This window comes from Lepidochelys olivacea (assembly GCF_965140295.1).
Source record: "Lepidochelys olivacea isolate rLepOli2 genome assembly, chromosome: 4".
Classification (NCBI taxonomy): domain Eukaryota; kingdom Metazoa; phylum Chordata; order Testudines; family Cheloniidae; genus Lepidochelys; species Lepidochelys olivacea.
In genome coordinates this window covers 57675436-57696683 of record NC_140414.1, presented here as the reverse complement: position 1 = coordinate 57696683, position 21248 = coordinate 57675436, and the positions used below count along the sequence as shown (strand labels likewise).

At 43.7% G+C, this 21248-nt stretch overlaps 1 protein-coding gene across 3 annotated transcripts in view; it reads left to right on the top strand.

The window, feature by feature from the left end:
* MAML3 (mastermind like transcriptional coactivator 3) overlaps window positions 1-21248 on the top strand; it is a 366068-nt gene that overhangs the window by 333211 nt on the left and 11609 nt on the right. The window lies entirely within an intron of this gene.

The window sequence follows — 21248 nt, the reverse complement described above, 5'->3', positions numbered from 1 at the left end:
GTCTCAAAGCTCTTTACAGGTATTAATTGTGGCTCACTACAGCCTGGTGTTATGCAGATATCAAAATGGGGAAGCATTGCCCCAGAAGTTAAGCTGCCTAAGGGGTCCCGGACAAAGAGAAGGCTTGAACCCAGGAGTACTGACACACATAACAATTACACCACATTCCTCTCTTTTCCTTGGCTCTATTCTCCTCACTAAGAAAACTCTTTGGCTTACACCTTTATTATTTGCAAAAAGAAAAGGAGTGCTTGTGGCACCTTAGAAAGCTTATGCTCAAATAAATTTGTTAGTCTCTAAGGTGCCACAAGTACTCCTGTTCTTTTTGCGAATACAGACTAACACGGCTGCTACTCTGAAACCCTTATTATTTGTTTGTTGTCCTATACAGTTGTTAAACTATGTTGAGGAAGAGGTTTGATAACTTTGGAAATCAAAGAACAGGAGCACTTGCCAAGTCAGCCCACTGAATTTACCATCACTCATTACTTTTAAGTGTTGTTTTTCTTGAGGATAAAAAGCCACTGAATTTCATTTAAAAATAAATGAATGGCTAAAGGTGAACAGCTGTCAATCAACTGAGGCTACTTGTGATGCTTTTTAACTCTTGATCTTGGTGTCTCTCTCCAGTTTTCCAGGACCCCTAGGCAGTTTGATGCCCATTGGTGGTGTGAAACATGTATAATATGGAGGTGGTTGGGAGAGATGTGAAAGAAATACTTAGTAAAGGATCATATAATGTTACTTCTTAAAAGATACAGAGTTGCATTTTCAGTGGGCTTCCACAAATGTACCTGAAAAAGTTGCAGGAACATCCAGCTCACACAAAAAGCTGCATTTGTGTATGCAAGCAAGTAACTGTGTAATAAATGGCGATTTGAATGCACAAATGTGTCTCTCTGCATGCAAACAGTAGTACCCACCTACTGTGCAGAAGTATTTTATGGAGGATCACTGAACACTTTATCATTATCTCACTAAGAATTAATACGTTCTTTACTGGAAATATTGCGAACATATATTGCCAGCTGGAATATTGTACAGAAGGACTAACCTAGTTGATTCTCAGGTGACTGACTGTTTGATTACCTGCCCTGCTATGTAACCAACAATGCTGCTGAAACAGAGTTCAGGACCTGTTAAACTTGTCTTAAGTAAGGGTCATTATCCATTTATATACCTCCGGGTATGCTCACAACCTTTCTTCGTTCTAAGGGTAACTTGTGTGAAAAAGGTTTTAAAGATGTTAATGATAGAATTACAGCAGCAACATAAAGAAGAAAAAAACTAAACAAAACAACCATTCAATAGAAAGCAAAGATACAAGGGCGGCTTTGAACCTAGGAGTCTCCCACTCTTCAACTAGGTGTATTGCCAACATGCCACAGGTGTGCATCACATGAGCACTGCAGGTAATAACAAGATGATTACAAAGAGCCATACTTATTAGCTAGATATTTTGTAATGAATGATATTTAAGCAGGTGAGAAGCTGCACCTAAAAAAACAAAACTCAATATGTTAATAAAAAGGCAGTATGAGGTAGCCCAATGACATCTGCTGGGAAGACTTAGGAGAAATAAAAGTGATGACCATCCTACATGCTGTATAGATTGGTACCCTGATTTAAAATGACGAGGAAGCATGGTGTGTTGCTCACACACAAATGTGCCTTTCTCTCACACACACACACACACAGAGGGAGGGAGAGAGAGAGAGAGAGAATGTACTTAGGTTTGGACAAGCTAACCAATACTATTTAGGTATCTATGGAGAGGAAAGAGGGAGTTGATACCCCAGAGGAGTTCACTAGCCACACATCTCTGTTCCTGCAAATCAGTAGGTGTAGATAATGGTGATACTAAACTCATTTTCCATCTTTGGATGCCTCTTGCAGTTTTCCACAACTTCAGTTTACAAGCTGCGAAACAGGTGGAATATAGTTTGAAAGAGAAAATCTTATGGGCTTTAAGGAATTTTTTAGACTGATTAATGAAGAAAACAATTGGGAATGTGTGAAAAGATGAGCAAAAATACTCTTGCCAGGCAGGGCACATATGGCACTGAACAAAGAGTTAACATCCAGTTAATTCTTGCTTCATCAGCTATCACTGCAGGAGCATGAGGAGTGAGGATGCAAATAGCACCTCAAGAAGACTGTACAGTGGCACTCAAAATAATTGGCTCTAAATCTGGTCTTAGTCATTGAGGCTGGGTTATGGAGGAAGGAAATCCAAGATGTATTAATTGCCTCAGAACTATATATTACGAGCTTGCCCAGCAGTCTGGTGATAGCACAATGCACAATTATGTGCAGTCCATGTCTGAGACTCAAACTCAGCCATTTCGTACCAGTCTGGGAGCACTGGGAGTCACTGTACTCAGTCTGTCAGCAACCCCCTGGTTAATTCAGGAACAAGATAGTTGTGAATTCCTTAGATCCAGCCCACCTCATCCAAAAGAACGGAGCAGGGATCCTGTAACATTGAAGTAAATGGGGGTTTTATCATTGACTTCAATGGGAGCAAGATTGAGTCCTTAAAGCAAAGTCCTTGAAGGTTGGGAGAAAGGAGTGACAGAGTGTGGGATCCTTAGGTCACTGATAAAAAGAAAAGGAGTACTTGTGGCACCTTAGAGACTAACCAATTTATTTGCGCATGAGCTTTCGTGAGCTACAGCTCACTTCATCGGATGCATACCGTGGAAACTGCAGAAGACATTATATACACACAGAGACCATGAAACAATACCTCCTCCCGCCCCACTGTCCTGCTGGTAATAGCTTATCTAAAGTGATCATCAAGTTGGGCCATTTCCAGCACAAATCCAGGTTTTCTCACCTTCCGCCCCCCCCCCCCACACAAACTCACTCTCCTGCTGGTAATAGCCCATCCAAAGTGACCACTCTCTTCACAATGTGTATGATAATCAAGGTGGGCCATTTCCAGCACAAATCCAGGCTTTCTCACCCCCCCACCCTCCCGGGACACACACACACTCACAAACTCACTCTCCTGCTGGCAATAGCTCATCCAAACTGACCACTCTCCAAGTTTAAATCCAAGTTTAACCAGAACGTCTGGCGGGGGGAGGGGGTAGGAAAAAACAAGGGGAAATAGGCTACCTTGCATAATGACTTAGCCACTCCCAGTCTCTATTTAAGCCTAAATTAATAGTATCCAATTTGCAAATGAATTCCAAATCAGCAGTTTCTCGCTGGAGTCTGGATTTGAAGTTTTTTTGTTGAAAGATAGCGACCTTCATGTCTGTGATTGCGTGACCAGAGAGATTGACGTGTTCTCCGACTTGTTTATGAATGTTATAATTCTTGACATCTGATTTGTGTCCATTTATTCTTTTACGTAGAGACTATCCAGTTTGACCAATGTACATGGCAGAGGGGCATTGCTGGCACATGATGGTATATATGACAGGCCTAACAAAGAAAATAACAGAATGCCACTAGCCGTCACCTTCAGTCCCCGACTAAAACCCCTCCAACGCATTATTAAGGATCTACAACCTATCCTGAAGGATGACCCAACACTCTCACAAATCTTGGGAGACAGGCCAGTCCTTGCCTACAGACAGCCCCCCAACCTGAAGCAAATACTCACCAACAACCACATACCACACAACAGAACCACTAACACAGGAACCTATCCTTGCAACAAAGCCCGTTGCCAACTGTGCCCACATATCTATTCAGGAGACACCATCACAGGGCCTAATAACATCAGCCACAATATCAGAGGCTCATTCACCTGCACATCTACCAATGTGATTTATGCCATCGTGTGCCAGCAATGACCCTCTGCCATGTACATTGGTCAAACTGGACAGTCTCTACGTAAAAGAATAAATGGACACAAATCAGATGTCAAGAATTATAACATTCATAAACCAGTCGGAGAACACTTCAATCTCTCTGGTCATGCAATTACAGACATGAAGGTCTCTATCTTACAACAAAAAAACTTCAAATCCAGACTCCAGCGAGAAACTGCTGAATTGGAATTCATTTGCAAATTGGATACTATTAATTCAGGCTTAAATAGAGACTGGGAGTGGCTAAGTCATTATGCAAGGTAGCCTATTTCCCCTTGTCTTTTCCTCCCCCCCCCCCCAGACGTTCTGGTTAAACTTGGATTTAAACTTGGAGAGTGGTCAGTTTGGATGAGCTATTGCCAGCAGGAGAGTGAGTTTGTGTGTGTGTGTGTCCCGGGGGGGCGGGGGGGGGGTGAGAAAGCCTGGATTTGTGCTGGAAATGGCCCACCTTGATTACCATGCACGTTGTAGGGAGAATGGTCACTTTGGATGAGCTATTATCAGCAGGAGAGTGAGTTTGTGTATGTATGGGGGTGGGGGGTGAGAAAGCCTGGATTTGTGCTGGAAATGGCCCACCTTGATTACCATGCACGTTGTAGGGAGAGTGGTCACTTTGGATGAGCTATTATCAGCAGGAGAGTGAGTTTGTGTATGTATGGGGGTGGGGGGTGAGAAAACCTGGATTTGTGCTGGAAATGGCCCACCTTGATTACCATGCACGTTGTAGGGAGAGTGGTCACTTTGGATGAGCTATTATCAGCAGGAGAGTGAGTTTGTGTATGTATGGGGGTGGGGGGTGAGAAAACCTGGATTTGTGCTGGAAATGGCCCACCTTGATTATCATGCACATTGTAGAGAGAGTGGTCACTTTGGATAAGCTATTACCAGCAGGAGAGTGAGTTTGTGTGTGTGGTTTTTGGAGGGGGATGAGGGAGTGAGAGAACCTGGATTTGTGCAGGAAATGGCCCACCTTGATTATCATACACATTGTGAAGAGAGTGGTCACTTTGGATGGGCTATTACCAGCATGAGAGTGAGTTTGGGGGTGGGGGGGGGCGGAGGGTGAGAAAACCTGGATTTGTGCTGGAAATGGCCCAACTTGATGATCACTTTAGATAAGCTATTACCAGCAGGACAGTGGGGCAGGAGGAGGTATTGTTTCATAGTCTCTGTGTGTATATAATGTCTTCTGTAGTTTCCACGGTATGCATCTGATGAAGTGAGCTGTAGCTCACGAAAGCTCATGCTCAAATAAATTGGTTAGTCTCTAAGGTGCCACAAGTACTCCTTTTCTTTTTGCGAATACAGACTAACACGGCTGTTACTCTGAAATTAGGTCACTGATAGGCGCTCAAAGCTGGGGGAGAGATCAAGGCCAGAGTAAGACTAAATTACAGGTGCATATTTTGAACATACAATGTTTATCTATTTAGATGCACCCAAGATGATAAGTTCAGAACTGGGTTTGAACTTTTCCCCAGTTCACAGGTATTCAGATCTGGGGTTTTGGTTTAGTCCCATTTCTAACTATTGCATTTTGAATCTCTTTTTCTGGCATTTAATTATAATGCATATAGGAGCTAGCTAAGACGGGGATATTTAATTGTATGTTGTTCTCATTCTTTTTGTAGTTATGAAATATACACATTAAATCAATAGGCGGGGAAAGGTGAATTCTGGGATTGCATAGGTCACAGATAATGTACACAATTGCCTATCAAATATATTCAACCGGATTCCATACTTTAGAGGCCTAAAGGAAAGTTGGCCTAAAAATAGCCATGCAACTTCTATACAAAGGGAACATAATAGCCATTTCCTACAGATCAGCCAAATTTGCCTCCAGTGGAGCAGTAGCGGCCGCTGCCTGAGCATTTTAAGTAGTGGTAATAGAAAGCAGTAATATGGAAGATCTCTCGTTTTCTCTGGGGACTTGATTTTTATAAAGGATTAAGAATGATGGATGAGAAATATTTCCTGTGTTAAGTTAAAGGGCTTCTAATGCCACATAAGAGGAGGCAGAGAGTGTCTGTCAGTTCTGTCAATGTTTTAGATATGTGCAAAGAACAACATCACATTGGTGATTGGGATTGTTAGGAATCACCCAACATTCTGCCATTTGTTGTTGTTTTTTTCAGAGTACCATTTGGCACCCTATTGACACTTTAGGGCACAATCAAATTCAGTGTCATTGTGGCACCAGCAGTTGCTTCATATTAACGAAAGGGTTGTCATTCTTTGCAATCATTTATTCTCTTCATAACAGCAGTTGCTAAGGTGTGCGTTTTTTCTACAGAAGATTGTATTTGAGGTTTGGAGTTAATGAAATGGTATGGGTGGGAGGAAAAAATACAACCCAAACCCTGTAAAATAATTACTGCATTTTCCAAAACTCAGTATTCTTCAGTCACGTTGGTGATAGCTCAAAGAAGGTGCCACATTTGAGTGGCAACCGCACCAATTAGCACTGCTGCTGTTGGTTTGTGAATTGCATGTGAAATGTAGAATTTGTCCAGAAGTGCTAATGCAAATTGCTCAACAAAAATGTGCCCTCTATGTCAAGTCTTTTTACTTGTTCTGACATACTGATGTCTTCCCAGATTTCTGTGATCGGCAGATTCCCCCCTCACTTGACAGCTACCAGAGCACATAAATGAACGGAAATATTTCTTGTTGCCATTAGCAGTTTCTGTGATGAGGGCTGTGAGTTACTGCTAGGATTGGTTACTAGCTATACAACATAATTTCGATTTCTGTTTGGAGGGTATTTGACTTTGATATTGAAAATTAAATGCAGAAAGCTCTGTGAATGGTTGAGATTTTATCTGCACAAAAGTCAGGAAGTTCACGGTTATGGTTCCTGCGATGATGGCTACACGGTCCCTTTGGATGAGTTCAGCATCCTTAATTATTCTATATGGTAATAACCTTTCTGCCTTAAGACTTGAGTCTGTTACAATTGGGAACCATAACTTTGCATGTCCTGGTTTTTATATATGTAAAGTCCCACTACTAATATTACATTCTTTAATTAAAAAGCCATTGCACATTAAAATTTCAGTGGTCCCAGATGTCTGACATATAAATGCATCATCATTTATTTATTTATTTATTTATTTATCATAGTACATTGGAACCTCAGTCGTGGACAAGGATCCCATTACGCTACATGCTGTACAAACACAGAACAAAAAGAAGAATCCATGCCCAAAAGGCTTACAGTCTATGCATGAGACAAGAGACAACAGAAGGAAACAGACAGGGGAGTACAAGCAAACATTGAGACAATACTGGTCATCGTGATAGGTAGTCTTCTCAGCATAACAATGGCCACTGTCAAGTTTTTTGTAGATATCATGGGAAAGGAGAATTTTAAGGAGGATAACGTGGTAGTTTTGTGGATGTTTATGGAGAGCTCCTCCCAAGCATGAGCGGCAGCCTGGGAGAAAGCACAAAGGTGTATGTTCGAAAATTTAGCAAGTGGGAAATGGAGGCTGGCATCATGGGCCAACTGGAGGTAGGAATCGACATCTCCAAAGTGAATGAGAGGCGATAGGTAGGGTAGGGATTAGCTGTGTAGAGCCTTGAAAGTTAAGACAAGTAGTTCATGTTTAATGAGATAGGAGCCAGTGCAGGCGTAACACCAACAGACCCTGGTCGTCGGCAGGCAGGATCGACCCTGGGACCTCCGGAGCTAAATACATGAACCTCTACTGCATAAGCTAAAAGCCATATGGCCCTTAGCTAAGGCTGTAGAGCAACCTCATTAATCTCTCTCTATGTGGTCTTGGTGCCACGAGGTGGGACACAGCACCACACCCAGGAGGTGTGTGGGTTACACAGGGATGCAAAGAGAGGGATGATGTGGCCAAAGTGACTGGCTAGAAAAATGATCTTTGCAGCAGCATTCTGAATGGACAAGAGCAGGGCAAGGTTGCATTTGTCAAAGCCAGAGAAAAGTTGCAATAATTGGCAGGCTCTTGTGCAAAGAGATAAGTGGGAGACGGGAGGAGGGGAGGTTTTGAGGAGTGAGTCAAAGGTGGGAAAAAGGCACCTCGGATTGAGAACATAGGATTCAATTAAGTTGGAGAAATAGAGTTGTTTAGCTAGAAAGATGGTAGAACCCAAGGAGGAGTGAATGCATTTGTAGTGAAGGAAGTCAGCCTGGTATTCTTCCAAGTGCTTAAACCCTGAACGTGTGAACTCCTCAGTTTGTGGAGAAGGGAGGCATACACAGAGTAGCCATTGTGTCTCCAGTAGGGCCTCAGCACCTACTGTGCGCCACAGAAGCGTGCTGTGCACCAGCCCCAAATAAACCATTGGGAAGGGACCTTGGGGATGGCCCAGGAGATGGGCTACTAGATCCACACTTGTCTGGGTCCAGTGGCCCAAAGTCTCTGCGTAAGAGTACTTGGCCATGGGTTGGCAGGAGGCATCTAGTGGCGTTCCTCACATGAAGACCAATTATTCTGATTTTGTATGAGGGTATCAGGTGAGGAAGGAGCATGTGGGGGAAATCTGTGTTTTAATTTGAAAGGGTAACCATTTGTAGTAAATACAAGTGTTTATTTCAGTGCATGTTAACCGGACAGCCACACTTAGCATATGCTTATGTCTGTAAAGAAAGTGAAGTATTGCAAGTATGTGGGACGCTATATTCATTTGTTTTTAGTGGCTGTTGTGCTTCTTTCTGTTATGCAACGTATCGTGGAACAGAAAGACAGAAATCCTGAGAGATGGGGGTGACTCCCACCAGTTGCTTGTGTGTGCTCTGTGTCACATAGGAGCATGGTCCGATGGCAAGTGGGGAGAGGGAGAGGAGTCAAAGGAACAAGTGTGCTATGTGGCATGTTCCTTTGACAAAGTTGCGTAAGTACTGACAAAGGCAATGTATCTCTGCTCTGAGCATTAGTAACTTGGCATCTGCACTCTGATCCCATTACTGGGTTCACATCAGGCAGCAGTCAAGGTGGGCCAATGGCAACACAACAAAGGTGCCAGAGGGGCCTTTGGAGGCATGAGGCAGCCACTACTTATGATTATCCGAAGATCCATAGTCTTAGCCCTGGGAAATTTCCTATGGATCTTCTGCATCTACAGGGACAATGTGTTGCAATTGCAGCCTCTAGCAAACATTTGAGGTAACTGCCTTCCACACACGGGACAGGGAGCCTGTGGGCCAATGTTTTTATTTCTCAGCCAGTATTCTTTCAGACCTGGCAAACCACACACTCCTTACTGAGCATTAGCGTAAGTGCCAAGTTTTCACTTATCACAATACAGAAAAGGGCCACAACCATCCATGAGAGATTTCAGCCTAACTCTAGAGCCTGATGCCATAAAGTGCCTCGTGCACTCAACACTCAGGGAACGCAGTGGAAGTGGAAGGTGATATGTTCTTTGTAGGGCTGGACCTTGTCTGTCATAGCTATAGCATTGCTGCTGCAAAGCTCCAGTAGGGCTTTATAAGCCTTCCTTGCACTGTGCATCTTCTAGGCGGTGCACTGTTTCTTGTATACTCTGTAAGCTTTTCTTTTCTTTATAGAACTTCCTTTTGCTGTGTCATTCTCTGTCCATCCCACTTTTCACTGGCCCTGTGTGTCTGTCTAAACCGTCCACCTGCTTTCATTTTCCATTTTCGCCTTTCCTGCTTCTTGCTCTCAGCTCTCTGATCTGGTGATCCCTGCTCTTCGCAATCCTCCCTCTTTCTAGTTTGAGGATGGGCCAGTTGCACCTGAGCCTGGAAAGTGACATTGACAGGCATTAAAACTCCAACACGAGAAACTCAGCCTGGCACCCGTCTTAGTACCCCACACTCCTCTGGGGGTTTGAGTTGCTCTGTAGCTTGCTTCCAGAGTGCTGACCTACTTATTAACATCTTGGACATGTGAAGTGGTCGGCCAAATCTTCAGCTGGTGTAAATAAGCGTAGTTCCACTGAAGCCAATGGAGTTACGCGGACTTACACCATCTGAAGACCTAGTCCATACCTACCGTTGAAAGACAGTGTCCCAACAGAGGTGCTGTGTTTGGAGAAAGTCTTGAGCTTTGCCAGTTTTGAACTGCAACTTCTCTTTTTTTTTCCTCCTTGAAGATCGTTACTTTCTTTTGTTGGATGGTAAGACATAATGTGTGACACCATGATGGCATTTCCTACAATAATTGCTGCATGTTGCAATAATTATAGCATTCATGGTATGTTCTAAGTGTAAAAGCTGTGCAATTGGAATTGGTTTCTCAAGAATAGTATCACTCCTTTAACCCTTATGTATCACAGGTTAGGGTTAAAAGTCACTTCCCATAATAGATAATAAGTGCTGGTCAAGGACAGGAGATGTGGGAGGAGCAGATAAACTCTGGTGTAACCCCACTGAATTTATTCCTTTAAAATAATCTGATGAAGTGGGTTTTAGCCCACGAAAGCTTATGCCCAAATAAATTTGTTAGTCTCTAAGGTGCCACAAGGACTCCTCGTTGTTTTTGCTTAAAATCAATGGTTTATATGAATCTAATGCTGGTGCAAGTTGTGGGATTGAAAGCACTGGAGACAGAAGAACTTGGCTGATTCACAGAATAGCTGACACACAGATAGAAGCATTACAAGCTCCCCCTTATGACCTACAATCGTTCTTCAGTACTGGTAGGGAAGGACTACATCTATGGATGAGAGGGTAGCTCAGTGTCCATGCCTATTCAGTCCTTGGACTTTCTCTGTGAATGCCAGCAAGGTTGCCAAACAGGTGTTTTTAATGGTGTGGACCGGTTCACTGCCTCTCAACTGACACCATCATGCTTAGTTCACCAAGACAACAGAACAGATACCAGGTAGTAACCACTTTAGGTCAGTACTGACCTGGGTTATACTCAAACCAGTAGTCACATCTCTCAAAAAATTATCAATGTGTATTTTAATGTTTCACTGCTCATTTCTTTTTGGAATCCTCTCCATACTTTTAAAAGGCATATTTGTAGAGACAGATTACATTTGGCTCATTTAAAAAAAAAAAGACCAATAGAGTTTTTTAATTCCATGCAAATCAGCAATTTTAAACTACCCCCTTTACAGTGTATGCAACCCAGTCATGGTAGCATTTTGTTTGTGCCTGAAAACTAGAATGTGAAACTGACTAGAGACAGAAACAAAAAAAGTGAAAGTGACTAATTTCATTAATGAAGGTACTGTTTTGTTACTTTTAATCATCAAAAATAATACTAGTAATATAGGCAAGGAAACTATTTTAATATGTGATTTTTAACCGGGTACTGCTCCTTTAAAATATTGCATTTCCAAACTGCTTAGGATCTGTAGATTTCAAAGGCTGCCTTGATGCAGAAGTCAGTGCTATAACACTAACATACAAGAATAGCATTCAAAGAGAGTGCTTCTGACTCTTCAGGCCACAGGGTAAAATTAGGAACCAATTTGGCCTTGCATTCCTTGTGATGAACTTCTGACACTCTTTAGCTCTTAGATGATAGGAAAATACTCGCTCGTTTAGAACCCTTTGTTGCATACTTTGTCAAAGAAAATGAAGAAATTAGTCTCTTCAATAAATAAATAAATACACAGAAATAATAGTCTGACAAATGCTATTTGTTCTACAGAAAGAATAAACTGTATTAAAGACGTGGAGGGGAGAGATGCAGGGGAAGGGAGGTGAAAGGAAAACAAATTGGCTGCATGCAGAGGTCCAGTGTCAAACGTCAGAGGGATCTTGTTCCCTCAGATACTATAAGAAAGACCATGGCAACCAGGGGCCCAGAGAGAGAGAGACAGACGAGGAGAGATTTGTAGCTCCTCCCTTAGATTAGATGACAGAACAAATAGGTGAAGCAATCCACTTTGCAGAGCCTGTTGGTGATTTCAGTGTTGTAAAGCAGCATATCCGTTCATGCCGTATGTTGGTTTATTAAAGACAAAATGTCTTAAATGAATGCATTTGTAGTTCCCCCAGTTGTTCACACAGTACCACTCCACTAACAGTGGCCTGCCTATTAGGGCTGCCCCATTTATAGAAGGGGTGTAGGTTAAGGTCCTTGCACTATGATAGACACCAGCATTACAAAACAATTAATAGGGCTATTTTCAGGGGAAAAGAGGGACATTCTTTTAGCCTGCATTGAAATACATTGGAGTGGATAGACTTTTTAGTGGGATAGAATGTATAAATGTTAATATTTTGCTTTAAAATAAATAGAGATTTTCTCCCCTAAATAGGTACAGCTTCAGTGTATCACTTAAGTGCATCATGAGAGATGAACAGTCACTCTATACTCATGAGGGACGAGATAGTGGCTATAAAGTCACAGGCCCATGGTACATGGGCTGCAGAAGTTCACTACTCCAATGGGAGTCCCAGGATGCATTATGTCTGATGCAGGCCCATTGCCTGCTGGGGAAGGACAGGCCATAGATTCATAGAGTTTAAGGCCAGAAGGGGCCAGTTTTAATTTGAAGACCTCAGGAGATGGAGAACCGACCACTTCCCTTGGTAGTTTGTTCCAATGATTAATCACCCTCACTGTTTTTTTTTTAAAGTGTCTTATTTCAGAGTAGATTTTTCTGGCTTTAGCTTCCAGACATTGGTTCTTGTTATGCCTTTCTCTGCTGGATTAAAGAGCTCTTTAGTACTCAATATATTTCCCCTGTGAAGGTACTTATACACTGTAATCAAGTCACCTCTCACTTTTCTTTTTGATAAACTAAACAGATTGAGCTCTCTAAGTCTCACACTATAAGGCCACTTTTCTGCAACGTCTCCAAGTTTTCAACATTCTTTTTAAATGTTGACACCAGAACTGTACACAGTATTCCAGTATTGGTCTCACCAATACCGTATACAGAGGTAAAATCACATCCTTATTTTTACTCATTACTCTCCTGTTTATACATCCAAGGATTGCATTAGTCCTTTATTGCCACAGCATCGCAATGGGAGCTCATGTTCGGTTTCTTGTCCACTATAACCCCTACATCCGTTTCAGGGTCCCTGCTTTCCAGGATGCAGTCCCCAATTCTGTAGATATGGCCTGGGTACCTTGTGCCTAGATGGATAATTTTACATGTGGCTGTATTAAAACACTTTTTTTTTTAATCTTTTGAAACAGTACAAGATACTGTTCCTGCCACCTCCAGTAGTTGGAGTGGACCAAGAGGGGCATAACGGTCCTCATTAGGGGTGGTTGTTTTGAACAGTCCTTTTGCTCATGGAGGCCAATGCTGCTTCCATTAACTTCAGTGAGGTAGAATCAGGATATTCAATATCTAGTCCATGCACAGGAATCCACAGGGCAGGGTTTGTTGCACCTGTTGTCATCCCCATTGTACACCTTCTGATCGATACCCTCAGTCCAGGCCCCAGTGGGGTTATTAGGTGTTTGTTCTTTTCTTCCTGGGCTTGCTTTTAGTTCCGATCAGAAGAAACTGATGATGCAGTAGGAGGAATAATGTAAATCACACAGTGAAAAGAAAAAGGATTTGAGATCTAGCTTAAGACAAACACAGGCATCTTTCCATTCTACTTTAACCTATTCGTAAGGCCATCCATGTTTAATGTTCTTAACTTTTAACAAGTGTAAACTCCTATTACGGACTTAGCTAAGGCCCAGATTTTCAGTAGAGCTCAGCTCCCACTTAGGCACCAAAATAGGTGACTAGATTTTCACCAGAGCTCTGCATATTGGCTGCTGTGCTCTTGTAAAAATGTGGCTATATGTAGCATGTGGAAGCTGCAAGTTACAGATCACTTTTGAAAATCTGTCCCTAATTTAGGTACCTCAATGGGAACTGAGCTCTTTTGAGAATCTGGCTCCACTTGTGGGTGCTGAGCCTTGAAAATCTGTCTCTGTGCTTTTCTAAAAAAATACCTGTCCCTTGGGAACCAAAAGGAACACTGATGCTTTGGGTACTGCCCCGACTAGGGTGACCACCCATACAAACGGTTGAGACAGTCTCAAAATGGAGAGTTCAAGTCCCAATTCCAGGCTGAATGACTCCAGGACAGCATTTATCCTGGATTCCCTGTGGCACTGAACCTCTTCCAGGTGGTGGTGGTGGGCCAGGCCAGAAGCTAAAGCCAGGCAGTAGTAAGAGCTGACCAGGGAGCTCATGCTGCTATGGGGAGCCCCGGACCCTCCACCTGCCCTGAGCAGCGTGCCCTGGAGGGGCAGGAACAGGTTCAGGGTCTGGGACTAGCATGTTAAGTTAATGCAAGTCTGTCTTCCTGGCTCCAGCTGCAGGGCAGACATACCCTAGCTCATCTCCAGCTCCTAGCAGCAATGGGGATGGGGGCTCTGTGTTCCTATCCAGATTAGGTAGTTTACTGTGGAGGAAGGAAAGTGCATGTGTTGGGGCTGAGCCGGGAGATGAGTGCACAGCACAAGTCTGTACAGCCCAACGTTGCTATAAGAACCATGCAGCTGGCTTGTTGCTTATGCTCTGAACCTAACAGTAGAGGTGTGGACAACCTGGCTGGCAGGTAATAAAATGTTGTAGCTGAGGTTTTGGATCCCCGTCTCAGACACTGGAGTCCATTTTCCTGTGTGCAAAGCCTTTTGACCTGGCCTGTGCTGCCTTTTTCCGGATCTGGAGCCCTATCCTGTACCTGCTGAAGTCACTGGGTGCTTTGTAATTATCTTGGGAACAAAATTTGGCCTTTGGCTGTAAGAGAGAGAAAGCCGTATGAAATATTCCAGGAGTGAAGCTTTGGGGTGTATTGGGGTGTTTGGCCTTAATTTGGGTTTTGCTTGGTAAATAAATATCAATACAACAGGAAGCTTCCGTTGAAATCTAAATTCTTGAACCTATAAATAATTAAACAAACTATACTAGAAGTTTTTCAGATTTGTGCTTAAAACAAAGCTGGTGTGCATGTAATGAATTGAACTCATGTCTGACTGTATATTCGCAAAAAGAAAAGGAGTACTTGTGGCACCTTAGCGACTAACCAATTTATCTGAGCATAAGCTTTCGTGAGCTACAGCTCACTTCATCGGATGCATCCGCGCTGTAGCTCACGAAAGCTTATGCTCAAATAAATTGGTTAGTCGCTAAGGTGCCACAAGTACTCCTTTTCTTTTTGCGGCTACAGACTAACACGGCTGCTACTCTGAATGTATATTGATCTTTTAACCGTACTCTCTCTCTTTTGTTTTTTAATAAATTTTAGTTTAGTTAATAAGAATTGGCTGTAGCGTGTATTTGAGTAAAATCTGGAATATTCGATAACCTGGGAGGTAATGTGTCCGATCCTTTGGGATTGGTAGAACTTTTTCTTTTATATGATGAAATAAGATTTTCAGAAATCATCATATTTGACTTACATACTGGATGGATCACTTTAAGGGAATTGTGTTGTTTGGACTTCTGAGTAACCAGTAAGGTAGTAAAGAAGCTGTTTTATGATGGCTTAGTAAAGCTAAGTATTGGAAATATCCACCAGCTTGATGGGGATTGTCTGCCCTATTCTTTGCAGTTCACCCTAATTGGGTGACCATAGTTGGCCCCCACTAGGACCCCGGTCACACATGTCCATTGGCATGATTTATTTTAAACCTTTCTGCCTTTTTGAACAATATTCTGGAATCGACTTGATTCTGTGCTACAGAATTGGGTGACGTCCATGCAGGTACACCAGAGTTAATTTTGGCCTACTGGAGTATGTGTGGTGTGTGTTTAAGGGAGCTAGGACAGTAGTTATATAACTGTCTTTTTGAAGTAGGTTTAGTTTGGTCTCAGGCTGCTGCTGCAGCAGGCAGCTGTGCACTGGGGATTGTTAGAGGAAGCTCCTAGTGATGTCACTTCACAGCATGCCCTCTGGCTCCTGATTTCCCCCCCTTTCTTTTTCCTTGTAATGTCTGCAGCAAAGGGCTCCATTTGGCAGCATGGCGGTGCTTTTGTCTATAAATGGAAGCACTTGGCCCATCTCCCAGTATAACACAAGATCGTCCTGTGCATCAGTTATGAAATCTTTAGCTTGATGACTTCATCAGAACTGAGGGCGGGGGAGAGTTGGGGAGGAGGGTACGAAAAAGCCTTTGCAATCAGCTTTACTAGAGACAGCTGACATTTTTTTTCCCAAGCAAAGAAAGAAAGAGGTAGGATGCAGATAGGGTGGGTAATGGGCTCAATTCACAGAGCAACTGAAAGATCATTAGTGTGCTGTATTTTAGTGACACAGGCTGCTCAGAAGCTGTAGCAGCTGCTCTGCTCCACTGTGCAGGTGACACAACTCAGACAGTTACACTGCTCTTCGAATGTGTTCAACCAGTTCCAAAACACAGCGTGAGAAAGAGATGGGGGGAAAGTGCAGGTGGAGGAAACTTTTAAACCAGGACATACAATTAAAAAGGAAAAAAAAAAGCCCAACCTAAAAATCTAAGAGCTACCTTTCAGCAGAGAGCCCTTCAGGGAATATCTGTGCAAAGTAGAGATGTGGACAAATTGTATTTTCTTGTTGTTTTCTCAAAAAAGCCCTTGCAAACCTGACCTTCGTGCAGAAGGGCTGATCCTACTTTCCCATGTTACGCTCCAGCATTGATTTTAACCCTGTCAGAGACTGGGCTTTTGTGGGGGAGGAGCTGATGGGGTCATATTCTCATTTTACTCTCTTTTTCCAGTCACACAGACCCTGACGTAACTCAAAGTGTTTATCTTGCAAGTGAATCTAAAGGTTATCTTCAGGTATTTCACAGAGGAGCCAAAAATTGTGTAGGGCAATGAGTAACCAGGTGACCTAGCTGCTGTGTGGAACAATTAAAGAGGCTCTAGTGAGGGAACATTGGGCCCATTCCTGTTACGCACATGGTTGAAGGATTAGGTCTAAAGCTTAGGCCCCAGTAAAGATTGAGAGTGTTTTGTTTTTACTTATTTAATTATAATCGTTCCCATTATGTTCCAGGCACTTTCCAACACTGAAGAAAGACAAGCCAAGGACTCGTATTGCAGAGTTTTTATCTTAAGGGAAGCCAGGCCAAGTCAAGCCCAACTGTGGTCATCCCTCCTCCACCTCTGAATTCATTCCTTTGTACATTTATACACACACACACACACATCCCTTCTTGGTCACAGATTAAGTGTTGAGGAATGGGGAAGTAAATGGCAGAATGATCATTAGTGGAGTTGAAAAGGACTTGGATACTACAACAAGGCCCATAGAGTTAGAATCTAGCGAAAAGGTAGGAAGGATGGTATAGACTACAGGCTAGGGTACTGGGACTTGGGAGACCTGAGTTCAATTCCTAGCTCAGTCACAGACTTGCTATATGACCTTGGTCAAATCACTTCAGCTACTATGTGTCTCAGTTTCCCATCTGAAAATGAGAACGATACTTCTCCTACCTCCCAGGATAAAATGTCTGAGTGATTGTGCGATGCTCAGACACTGACACGATGAGAGCCATATAAATAGATATATGGAAGTGAGCAGCAAATCCTCCATCTCTTTTGATCATAGGAGAAGAAGGGAGAATCCTGAAGCTTTTATAACCAAAAGCAGAAATTAATTTTTTTAAAAAACCTGTCTTTTCTGAGATGAAGGTCGGTTCCTAATAGCTGAGCAGGTTTCAAAGGGAGATATTGGATTTTTTTCTCTAATGGTTATATGGTCTCATTTTGTGACCTTTGTAAAAATGCCAAAGTTGATAATGGGGATCTTCCCTGTTCAGGGTGGCAAATGGCTTATAAGAAAGGTTTGTGTTTTTTTCAGAACTTACCATGATCCTTGGTGTATTTTCTACTTTAATATTCCTCACCGACTCAGACTCTCTTTCTAATCTGTCTATCTATCATCTATATCTGCTGTATCTGCCTAGGTATTTATAGTCTGCTCCTGACAATTGTATTTGACTGCAGGGGTGCTGGAACAATTTGTATAGTGGGGGTGCTGAAAGCCATTGAACCAAACTGTAACTCATATATATAATGGAAACCACTTCAGCACAGGGGGTGCTGCACCCCCCCCCCACCTCTAGTTCCAGCACCTATGTCTGACTGCTTTCAAAATATTATCACATCCATAGTATAATATCCATCATGTGGTTCTATTTCCGCATCTCCCTGTTTATAATGTGCTTGTTGCCTTATTATCTCAGTGCTGTTCTTGATACGTAGCATATACCCATTCCATTTATTTCAAACTGCTTCTTGTTTGGTCTTTTCCCAGGTGGTCATTCCTTGGCCTGGGTCTGCTGCTATCGCTAATCATTCCCAAACTACAGCCTTCAAAGTGGATTCTCTCACTCCTGCTCCTAATGTCCACCACCACAGGATTTGGGAGCTGGTGTGGCGTTTCCAGTGGGACTCTTTTGCCTGGCTTTTAGGTTTTAAACTCCTTAGGGCAGGAGCTAGGCTTCTTTTATGCTCTGCACAGCTCAGGCTATCCTGGCAGTATTCAGCACATGATAACAGCCAGCAGGGATGCTGTGCAATACTACTGTGTCATGCTTCTTCTAGGCACTGCTTTCACAGGCACAAAAATCCCCATGACAGTGTGGATTCAGGCACCATTTGGAGAGCCTGGGCTGGCTCTAGGCACGTGTAGACAATACCCTCCCTTGAAGCAGGGCTTAAAGTAGGTGTAGTTTTCATGATGGAGGGTGCATGCATATTGTGCAGGGAGCCACAGGCCAGCCCTAGAAGAGTCTTGAATGCTTGTCCCAGATCTTTCTCAGCCCTAGTCCAAATTACGAACTACTCAGCGATGCTGTTGTACCCGACTGAACTCCTGGTGTAGACAGTCCTCTGTCAACCAGAGCTTTTCTCCCGTAGACATAGTTCTCGGGGAGGGAGAGTAGCTCCACCCATGGGAGAAGCTCTCCAGTCGGAATAGATAGTGTTGTTACTAAGTTCTACAGCAGCACAGCTGGGCCACTGCAGCTGTAAGTGTAGACAAGCCCTCAGTGAGTGCAAGCTGGCATTGCCTGTAGGCCAGATGTCCTTCTGACCTCAGCCCTAGAAATCCTATTTCCTCACCTATAAATCACTGCTAGCAGGGGACACTGGTAGTGAGGGAGTGTCAGAGGAAATTGTCAGATATGAAAAGATGGAATAAACCCATTAGTCATTGAATAAAACTCAGCAGCACCCTCACTTGGAGTGGATGTGGGGTGGGAGAGAGAGCACTGTTTGATTTTCTTATATACCTATTGTTATGTCTCGGTACATTTTGTAGCAGAAAGACTATTGTCTTTTGTTTTTCTCTTCTCCCTCTGAAAATTCTTCTAGAGTTTTGCTCCTTCTTCCCCTGCTTCCTTCCCAACCACAGCCACAGACATACATTATGTGTTGTTTGGTGTTTGAAAATTTGACAGCCTGGGTATGTCTCCACTTCCTGAGCTCATTAGTAAATAGCAGCATGCTCTGTAAAAGAAGTGTCAGGAGTCCCCTCAGTATCGCACTGAATTTGGAGTCTGAGCCGGTGCACTGCAGTTCTGCCTGCAGCTCTCACCAGGGGGAAGAGTTGTTTGTTTCTTTGTTTGGGAAAGCAGGGTGGGGCGAGGGATTTGGGGTGTAAGGTTTCCCATCTATTACTGTCTTCTTTAAGGGCTCCTTTAAACATCCATGCTGTCGAGAGGGCTAAATAACACCCAGGGGTATTGGGACAGATAATTCAGGCATGAATCACAATGTCCCACAAATGACCCATTGTATTTTAAAGTCTTTACATTAAGAGGTATACACCCTGGTGTGCCATAAGACTGTATCTCTCTCTCTCTCTGTCATGCACCCTTCTCCTCCCCCCCACCTCAAATTATTTTCATTGGGGAAAGCCAGGGCCCTGATTTGAAACAAAGATTTGGAAAGCTCCCTCCTCCTCCTCCTTGTTCCGAATAGCTACGCCTCAGTGTCTAGTTCAGGGCACCCTGATTTGAAACCTCAGCATGTTGCCTCCACCATCACCAAATAACATGCCCTTTGGGCTGTAGGTAAAGTGAATAATAGGGAGCCAGTTTGCTGGTTAGATGTCAATGGGAGAGGTGGGAGGAACCCAACAGATACATGGCAACGGTGATGCGAGCTCATTTTGTGTAAAGAGGGCCTCAAATCACCAGGGAATTCCTGGATTGTCTCAGGCTGTCGTGTGTGATGTCCATCATGCTGTACGAACACCATCTGTTCAGTATTATACTCTCAGTTGCCAGGCTACCTGCCCTACGCTGTAACACTTGACTGCCTAGATCTACGTTAGCAGCATTATCCCAGACGTACTGAGGGGGTGTGCGGGGGGGAGGAGGAGGAACAGTAGTCATGATTAAGCCATCTGCAAGTGCGGGGGGGGGGGGGGGAGAGAGACAGGGCAGCAATCACCAAGCTGGGCCGAATAGTGGAGGATCAGGCGGATATCACCATCTGCTGGTGTAGAGACAGAACAGCAGCACTGGCCATTTTCAGAAACAGGCATTCCCATCCCAGGGGGTCCGCCTGTAGTAGGCTGACCAAATAGCAAGTGTGAAAAATCGGGACGGGGGTGGGGGGTAATAGGAGCCTATAGGAAAAAGCCCCAAATATCGGGACTGTCCCTATAAAATTGGGACATCTGGTCACCCTAGCCTGTAGTAACAGGACACATACAGATTAATAAATTGGGCATTATACCCCCCTGGAGAGGGTCCTGTGGGGCACTTAAGCCCCTGACTCATGGTTTCAGTGGGGGTTTGGGCAGTGTTAGAGGCGTGTACAGCCTCTAAAGATTTCATAAAACAGATGTGAGTTTTGAGGGACGCAGTGTTTGTGAAACACGCCTCTCTCCCTTTGTGTGGTTCTTGGCAATAGCTATGGTCTACATTGCCAACTTGTGTCAGTATAATTGCGTCGCTGAGCAACATAGTTCTACTGACCAAACTCCTGGTGTAGTCAGAGCTATGTTGACGGGAGGGCTTCTCCCATCGACATAGCTACTGCCTCTCAGGGAGGAGGAGTACCTACCCCAATGGGAGAAGCTCTCCAGTCAGTGTAGGTAGCATCTCCACTAAGGGCTACAACGACGCAGCTCCACCGATGCAGCTGTGCTGCTGCAGCACTGTAAGTGTAGACAAGCCCTTAGGCACTGACCTCCTGGAAGGCACTCTAACAAAATCTTCTAGTCAAAAAGATCGTCCTGGGAAAACTGGGTAGATGCTGCTCACAGAGCTGATAAGGAAGATCCTACCAGTCCCCGCCACAGCTCTGGCGAACACTGTGTGCAGTTCCATGGGAAATGAGGGCAGGGGACAGGATGATGGGTTAAGAGTGAATAGGTGCCAGAATGACCTTGAAATCCAGCCTGCCTCTCCCGTTTTAGTACCTACCCCAACACAACTGTAGGACACATTGGATTGGAGACAGAGGGGAGCTATGGGGTCATTTTAGGCAGAAGTACCCCTGTCACAATGGTTTCCTGCTTCCTCTCCTCCTCAGCCCCAAGCTCTCACAATGTGATTGAGG